General features: G+C 40.1%; 1 protein-coding gene across 1 annotated transcript in view; it reads left to right on the top strand.

Annotated features, from left to right (window-relative positions):
• Positions 1 to 7813: 7813 nt before the first annotated feature.
• TMC2 (transmembrane channel like 2) overlaps positions 7814 to 8596 on the top strand; it is a 94675-nt gene continuing 93892 nt past the window's right edge. Inside the window, exon 1 of the mRNA XM_061585568.1 lies at positions 7814 to 7891. The gene's annotated coding sequence lies outside the window, so the exon portion shown is untranslated. The remainder of the gene's footprint in view (positions 7892 to 8596) is intronic.

The raw sequence follows: 8596 nt of genomic DNA, 5'->3' as shown, positions 1-8596 counted from the left end.
GGAGCCAACATGGATTTATGAAGAACAAATCCTGCCAAACTAATCTCATCTCATTTTTTGACCAGGTAACCTCCCTTGTAGTCTGTGGGAATGCTGTGGACATAATATACCTCAACTTCATCAAAGCTTTTGACAAAGTTCTCCATCATATTTTGATTAGCAAGCTAGCTAAATGTGGGCTGGATGGAACAACTATCAGGTGGATCCACAGTTGGCTCCAGAATCATACTAAAAGAGTGCTTATCAATGATTCCTTCTCAAACTGGGCAGAAGTAACCAGTGGGGTACCACAGGGCTCGGTCATGGGCCCAGTGCTCTTCAATGTTTTTATTAATGACTTGGATGAGGAGGTACAGAGCCTGCATATCAAATTTGCAGATGGTACAAAATTGGGGGTACAGCTAATACCGTGGAAGGCAGAAAAAAAATTCAAAGGGACATTGATAGTCTGGAGCACTGGGCTGAAAACAACAGAATGAAATTCAACAGGGATAAATGCAAAGTTCTACACTTAGGAAAAAGAAACCAAATGCACAGTTATAAGATGGGGGATACTTGGCTCAGCAATACGACATGTGAGAAGGATCTTGGAATTGTCGATCACAAGCTGAATATGAGCCAACAGTGTGATGTGGCTGCAAAAAAGGCAAATGCTATATTAGGCTGCATTAACAGAAGTATAGTTTCCAAATTGTGTGAAGCATTAGTTCCCCTCTATTCTGCACTGGTTAGGCCTCATCTTGAATACTGCATCCAGTTCTGGTCTCCGCACTTCAAGAAGGATGGAGACAAAGTGGAACAGGTTCAGAGGAGGGCAACAAAGATGATCAGGGGACTGGAAAGAAAGCCCTATGAGGAGAGACTGAAAGAACTGGGCATGTTTAGCCTGGAGAAGAGAAGACTGAGAGGAGATATGATAGCACTCTTCAAGTACATGAAAGGTTGTCACATAGAGGAGGGCCGGGATCTCTTCTCGATCATCCCAGAGTGCAGGACACGGAATAATGGGCTCAAGTTGCAGGAAGCCAGATTTCGACTGAACATCAGGAAAAACTTCCTAACTGTTAGAGCCATACGACAATGGAACCAATAACCTAGAGAGGTAGTTGGCTCTCCGACACTGGAGGCATTCAAGAGGCAGCTGGACAGCCATCTGTCGGGAATGCTTTGATTTGGATTCCTGCATTGAGCAGGGGGGTGGACTTGATGGCCTTATAGGCCCCTTCCAACTCTACTATTCTATGATTCTAACTAAAACCAACCTCTGAAAGACCAAGTGGGAGCCAGCTTGATCAAACCTCTACATCTAGTTCTTATTCACTGACATTAAGCTAACTATTTAATGAAGATGGGACATGAGAAGAGCCAAAAGAGGCACTTTTGATTTCTCCAGGGGGAAAAAAGAGGCATATCAACATAACATTTGCACTGAAGAAAAGGTTTTGTAAGGTCAAATTTCTAGTCCTTCAAAGAGAACACAAACTGTGGGCGGAGTTTGTAGCAAGCTTCCTGTGAAAGTGATTTGTTCATTCAAATAAAATGGAAAAGCAGTTTATCTGAAATATTAACACTGATGGCAGACCATAATTATCTCAGCAAATGCATGTTGCTAACTTATCATGAATATAGCAGTGGGAGGCACTAGTATAGGAAGATGAGTAGAGAGGTGCCAGCTAATTTTCCAAATATTCACCCCACCAGTTTGCCTTACTTCTTATTTTAGAGCCTAGGTGGGGAAAATATTATTTTAAACAACCTGGGAATATTTGCAGAAGAGAAAAGCCAGGTGGGAGAAGGGTTAAGCAGTCCCCCCCACACACACACTGGTTTTCCTCTGCAAATGCCCATCTATCTCTCTACTTGCTTACAAAAGAAACACATGCTTTGGGAACTGTGTGTTTCCCTGATAAGATGTGTCTTCTGAAGCAAGAAATATGGCTCCAGAATGCTTTAGCATGACAGTAGCTGTGCCTTTCTTGCTGATCCCAAATCATAAAATAGTAGATCATTAATGTTTCCATTTTACAAATGGGAAGCTGAGGCAGGAAAAAATATTTATCCAAAGCGTTCCAAAAAGCATGTGGCTGAGCCAGGATCTGGGCTCTTGTGTTCCTATGTCAAATCTTCAACAAACTGGATTTAACTTAATTAGGTTAAAAAAAAATCACCCTTGCCTCTGATAGCAACCTCAAATGTTTATGTGTCTCAGAACTGGAGCCAAAACAGGGCCACTGGGAAACAGGAGAGAGGTAGGAACATGCTTGGATGAAACCTGAGATTTACAGAAGTACAAAACATTTACAAAACCACCACACCAAAATGGGGCAAAAAATAGCCCCATGAGGACTGAGTATACTCAGTGGTCTCCAGGAGCCACAGCGAGGGGTGGAAAAGAAAACCCCAGGGGAGGGGGAGAGAGCTATCTGGTCTGGCTGAGCTTCTTGGAGCTTACATTATATTGAAGGAGGACTTCACTTGGTGGCTAGCTGGCTGGCACCCTGAACAGGAGCATTCCTGTTATGGGATGAGGATGCAATATTTTGTTACCAGCTCCACTTTTTAAAAAAATATTCTTGGGTGGAAATGAGGATGTTCCCTGGTGCTGTTTGCTCAAAGATATCCTTTAATACTTTTTTAAGAAGATAGTTTATAATATCAGTAGAAAGATAAACATTGGCCAAAGCTGTGGTTTTCCAGAGGGATACATGGGCACTGAGAAGCCAATAACCAACTCATTTCTGCATTCCGTTATGTATAAGCTGACAGTGAAATGGCTATTTTTGTAACTGAAATTCTAAAAGTTGCCTCCTGGTACAGCTTGGCAGAGTATCAAATCTGCTTTCTTTGTATGATGATTGACTGAAATTGATTGCTAACATGTCATTTTGTTTTTTGTCTGCAACAAAAAGGCTTTTTCTCTTGGTTTTCTTTTTTAGTTCACATTGTTTTATTCAGTGTAACCCAATTTCCATAAGTTCTGAATGGATACAAGGAAGAGTGTGATTAGATTACTAATAGTAGGATTCTCTTTTATTTATGTATTGGTGTTTGAAACATGATGAAGTTGGCATGTGTGTTTTATGTACTCCTCTAAACACAAAATCCAATAAGAATATTGTCATGAATATGCTCTTTGGTGAAGCAAAGTGCTTCTCTGTCTCTCTAGTTTTTTATATAACCAGACACTTGACGGTGATTGAAACAGTCCTGATTAATGAGCACTGGTGGCTACTCCAAGCTCTTGGGATTTATATCATATCTCATCTGCCAGACTGGAGGCTGGAAGGAATTTTACATGCACACACTTACTTCTGGTCATGAAAATAGACATGGGAGGGGGGGGAAGTGTGAGATTCGGAACCACCCAGAAAATTACAACAAGGGTTCTGACTGGCAGGTGTAGTTTGCCAGATCATTTATGAAATAAACTGAGGTTGATCTGGGACTATTACTGCTTGTATAATGCTTGCTTGCTTCCTAACTATGCTCAACCTATACAATTTCAAAAATGTTTGCTCCAAAAGACACTATAAGTCTCCAGTACTCTATCCTTACAAGGAAACTGACCTGTAAATATCTGTGATTAGAAAGCTTGGAGAGGGGAACAGAACAATATGATGCATGAGGTGGTTAGAAATCTGAATGCCCCCCCCAAAAAACCCCAGAAAAAATAAGAAAAAAATAAAATGTTTTCCCCAAACTTTTTACATTTTCTTTCCAAAAAATTGAAAAAAGGAGGAAACGTTTTTTTATGTTTTTCTGACATTCACATCTCTAGTTGTGGTGTGAGCTTGACCATTGGTGAGGTCTTTGTGCTTACAGACCACAAAATTGTGAGAATTCTCTTTCAACATGTTCAAGGCACTGTTTTTGGTGTATAAAGTCTTATACAGCTTGGGATCAGGATACCTGAAAGATTGTCTTGTCCCCTATATACCCAGTCAATCACTGCACTCTGCAGGTGAGGGCCTCCTACAGAAACCTATCTTGTCAGGAGGTCCATTCCACACAATATAGGAATCAGACTTTTGGTGTTATGGCACCTAGCCTCTTGAATTCAAATAATAGACAGGTGCAATCTCTGTTGACATTCCAGTGCTTAGGTCCTTCCTCTTCCAACAAGCCTTTTAAGCAGAGATCTTTCCCAGTCTGCATCTATATTGAAATTGTTTTATGATGTTTTTGTTGTTTTATCACTTGTTGTTTGCTGCCCTGGGTTCCTTTTGGGAGGAGGGCAGGATATAAATTTAAATAACAAAAGCAACACCCGCAAAAGCCTTCTTGGGAATGTAGTTCTCTCTTCCTCAGTTGAATCCATACCTACAAACTTGGTTCCCCTCTTACCAAGATTCCTTTGTGTATCATCCGTTTTCAGTGTCCCAAGTAAAAAGCCTGGTCTACTGCATGAGATCTCTGGACTCTTGCCTGTTTGTTCATGGTATCACCCTGCAATTTTTTTTTTGTCTGTATAACTACAATTCTCACTTTCCCAATTAATGCTTTCTCTGAATTTGGCTGTGATACAGAACACTGTCTCTAGACTTAATTTTTGGTTAAGGCCAGAACCTAATATAAGCCCTTAAGCAAACCTTGCAGGTATTCCAGACATTCTGCAAAACTTTGTGATTAAGGCTCATGTATCATTTTTTCTAGGTTACATGGAAGTTTTCTTTTTTAATTTTTTCAGCTGTGTTTCACTGGTTATTGTTTAGATCCTATTTTACTGTAAGTTACTCGGAAGTTTTGTTGAAAATAGTTGAAACATTTTGTTAACAAACTTTCTAGTGCCACCAAATACTGCATATTCCCACTCTATGCTTCGGATTTTGTTTGTGAATTTTCACTATGCACATGGGCACAGAATCCTTAGATCTGCAAGGACAGTAATGCTTGTGGGTACACCACCACAAAACTGCTTTAATGTTTAAAAAACTGTCTCTGCATCCAGGTCATCCAATACTAGATCATGGTCATGGATTTTAAATAAATGCAGGTTTATATATACACACAAGTCTTCCAATATAGATACATGTGGGGGGGTATAAGAAATGGTGAGAAGCTTCAAGGGCATCCTTATTACATAATCATTTTCCCTGTGATGGGAGAGCATTAGAGATATATGATGTCTATCTCTTTATAAATATGTATAGCATATTGGAAGTAAGCAGACTCTTGAAGATGGCAGCACAACCACCAATCACGCATCAGATTCCCCCCAAGGCTGCATCCTATTAAGTTAACCCCAGCTGGATTCCCCTATCCTCTCCTCTCTGTTTCTCTTCTAAACACTGCCTAAAGTCAAACTTCAACTGCTATTTTTATGCCTTTAGCACTAGCTGAAGACTGAGAGATTTCCAGTCAATAAAGAACATTAAGGCCCTTTTGTTAAGCTCCTAATCACCCATCAGCTGCCATTTACAACTATCAGGATAGCCAAAATTCATCACATATATATGCATTATGCTGAATGCAGTGTGGAAGCATATCATGTTTCTTTATTCAGTGACAAGAATATATTTTTATATCTGTTTATTTCTCTATATACAATACATGGTGGTCTAATAACTCTTTTACTAGAACTGTGAAAGTAGAATCCCTGATTATTTTAGCAGTCCTTTTGCCAATTTCTGCAGAAACCTGTGGGTAATTTGCTCAGTAAATTCATGTCTGCCCAGGAACACTGTAAATCTTGCTGTGTACATGATTTTGAAGTTTCTACACAGATGGTATTAATCCCAGGGTATTATTATCAACAATGTATTATTCAAGTTTTTTTAAAAAGAAGGACAATGAGCACCTTTTAAGATAATTCATCTTTTGTATATGGAGAAGAGAGGAGGATTTTTATAATCCAGTCACATCAGCAACTCTCCACAGCCCATGCAAAAACTCATACTGCTTATATCACAACATCTCCACAGGCATTTTTGGTTCATATATTCACAGAATGAAATGTCTTCTCAAAAATCAGGAGTATGCTTTACTTGATAAGAAATGCTTTCTCATCCTGTCATTTCATACATATTTGATCCGCTGATAAAAAGAAAACAACATTTTCCCCAATGAATTGGATTAACCACAGAGAGGAAGAGATTCTGATGCTTTTATCAATGAGATTAGTAATAAGAGCACTCAGCTGGGCTGGTCATTTGCTCCAACATTTCATAACTATATAATTCAATAAAGCAGCACATAAACAACAGAGACATAATGAAGAAAATTGGATACATCCCCACTGTGAACCTCTGGTAGATCTCAGTGACGAAACACTTCAACTGTGTCATTGCAACATTTTATAATATCAGAGTTACTTTGTTTATTGGGATTCAACTTAATTACATATTTAGTATTTAATTTATGTCTACCTCCTGATTCATATATCCAAGAATCAACTTCTATATCCAAGGGAAACTTCCCTCCTGGGGAAGCAACCATAGCTCAATGGTAGAGCACATGTGTTGCTGGATAGTGGTCCCCAACAAGGATCTGGTAGCAGGTGATGCAAAAGCCCTCTGCCCAAGGCCCAGGATAACCATTGCCAGTCAGAGTAGACAATACTGGGCTAAATAGACAACATCTGTACATAGCCATAGTTCTGACTAGATAAAATTGACAGAGACAAGTACCTGCCAATGTGAAACAGCAGCCTACCTCTTGTTAACGAGCAGGGCAGATGGCAAGACTAATGGGTGAAATTATATGACCTTGGACTTAAGTCTCACAAAAACATGATCCATACACATTATTCAGAATCCAGCTATATTATGGTCAGGAAGACACTATGTAACATATTTTATATACATATAATCCCAATAAAGATTCAAAAGAAAAAAGAAAACATATTATAGATCCATACTTGTGCTCACTTGCAAGAGAAATGAGAGAACACCAGTGTTTTTACAATTTCCATGTACAAAAATATTTTATCTCCTTGCAATAGGGAAACAATGCTTTAAGGCACATCCTGAATACTGAGCTATCCATAAACTGGCATCTATCCAAGTCTGCAATCAAGATTCTCTACTCTTGAAGACTCTATTTTGGAAGAAAAGTAAGACAAATTGCTTAACTCTGCCCTTCAAGCAGATAAGAGAGCCAGTGTGGTGTAGTGGTTAGAGTGTTGGACTATGACCTGGAAGACCAGGATCCGAATCCCCGCACAGCCATGAAGCTCACTGGGTGACCTTGGGCCAGTCACTGCCTCTCAGCCTCAGAGGAAGGCAATGGTAAACCACCTCTGAATACTGCTTACCATGTAAACCCTTTTCATAGGGTTGCCATATGTCAGGATCGACTTGAAGGCAATCCATGTCTATGTGTCAAGTACATAATCTAGAACAATTTACTTGTGATTCCTCTAACTATAATAGCACATCCCTGCACTCATGTTTTCCAAGTCATCAGTATTCACATGTTACTCTGTACTTGGGTACAAACCTTCTGTATTTGGGTTCAGCTGCTCTTGAGAAAGAGTCTACATGCAGTGATTTCTCAAATCACCACGTGTACTGCTCCCCTGAAGAAAGAGGTCTTTTGTTCATGTGTAGGCTCTCCCTGCATGCTGTCCATATGGAGTTGATCATGAGGAATTAGTTTTCCTCCCTGGGGAGAGCTTGAGGCTCTGTTCTAGCACCAGCAGCTGCTGCCAATCAGAAATGAGCAGAAGGAAACATCAATTGCTGGAGCCACAGAGTGGGAAAGAGGAATAAGGCTAAAATGGAGGCAAGGGCAAGAAAGAGGGAAGGAGAATAGCCTGAAGCAGAGCTTCTGTGTGCTGGCAATGAATGAGCTTGAGCGAGGGAAGGAGGCAAAAAACAAGGGGGGGACATTGGAGAACTCACGCTGCAATTTTTAAAAAGTCTACTCAGAGTTCAGTGGGGCTTACTCCCAGGTAAGTGGAGTTAGGAGTGCCTAAAAACATGAGAGACTCTGTCAGGGAAACAAGGACAACGAATGGACTGTCTAAATTGTTAATTTTAAAAAAGAAATTTTTTTTGTTTTACAAACTTGAATGGAGTTCAAGCCTCTTGTGGTCTCAGACAAGGAAAAATTGCTGTTCTGAGAGAAGACAAAAGGAGGCAGGGAAGCAGAAACCTAGTGAGGAGAACAGCTTCTGAGGGCTCACATTGTAATTCTAAAAACATCTACTCAGAAGTCCCACTTCCTTCAATGGGGCTTACTCACAGGTAAGGGGAGTTAGGATTGCCTAAAAAGAACACTCCCTGTCAGAGAAGCTAGAGTTAGGCATGGACTGTCTAAATTGTTAACTTTTTTTTAAGTTTGGTTTACATTCACAATGCAATTGTAAGCATGCCTACTCTAAAGTAAATCCTATTCCATTCAATGGGACTTACTCCCAGATAAGAAGGGTTAGGATTCCAGCCCCATAGAAGAAACAGTTGGTGGGCTATGTCTCTGCTCACAGTACAATCCTAGCCGTGTTTACTCAGAAATAAGTCCCACTGAGTTCAATGGGACTTACTCCCAGGTAAGTGGGGTTAGTATAGGATTGCAGCATCACTTTGAGGGGAATATAGGAAGAGGTGAAAGGACAACAGAGAGATAATGAAGAGAGAAAAGCTGGGGGGACCCTAAG

Source organism: Rhineura floridana, chromosome 10 (assembly GCF_030035675.1).
Source record: "Rhineura floridana isolate rRhiFlo1 chromosome 10, rRhiFlo1.hap2, whole genome shotgun sequence".
NCBI lineage: Eukaryota > Metazoa > Chordata > Lepidosauria > Squamata > Rhineuridae > Rhineura > Rhineura floridana.
This window is presented reverse-complemented; position numbering and strand designations above follow the sequence as displayed.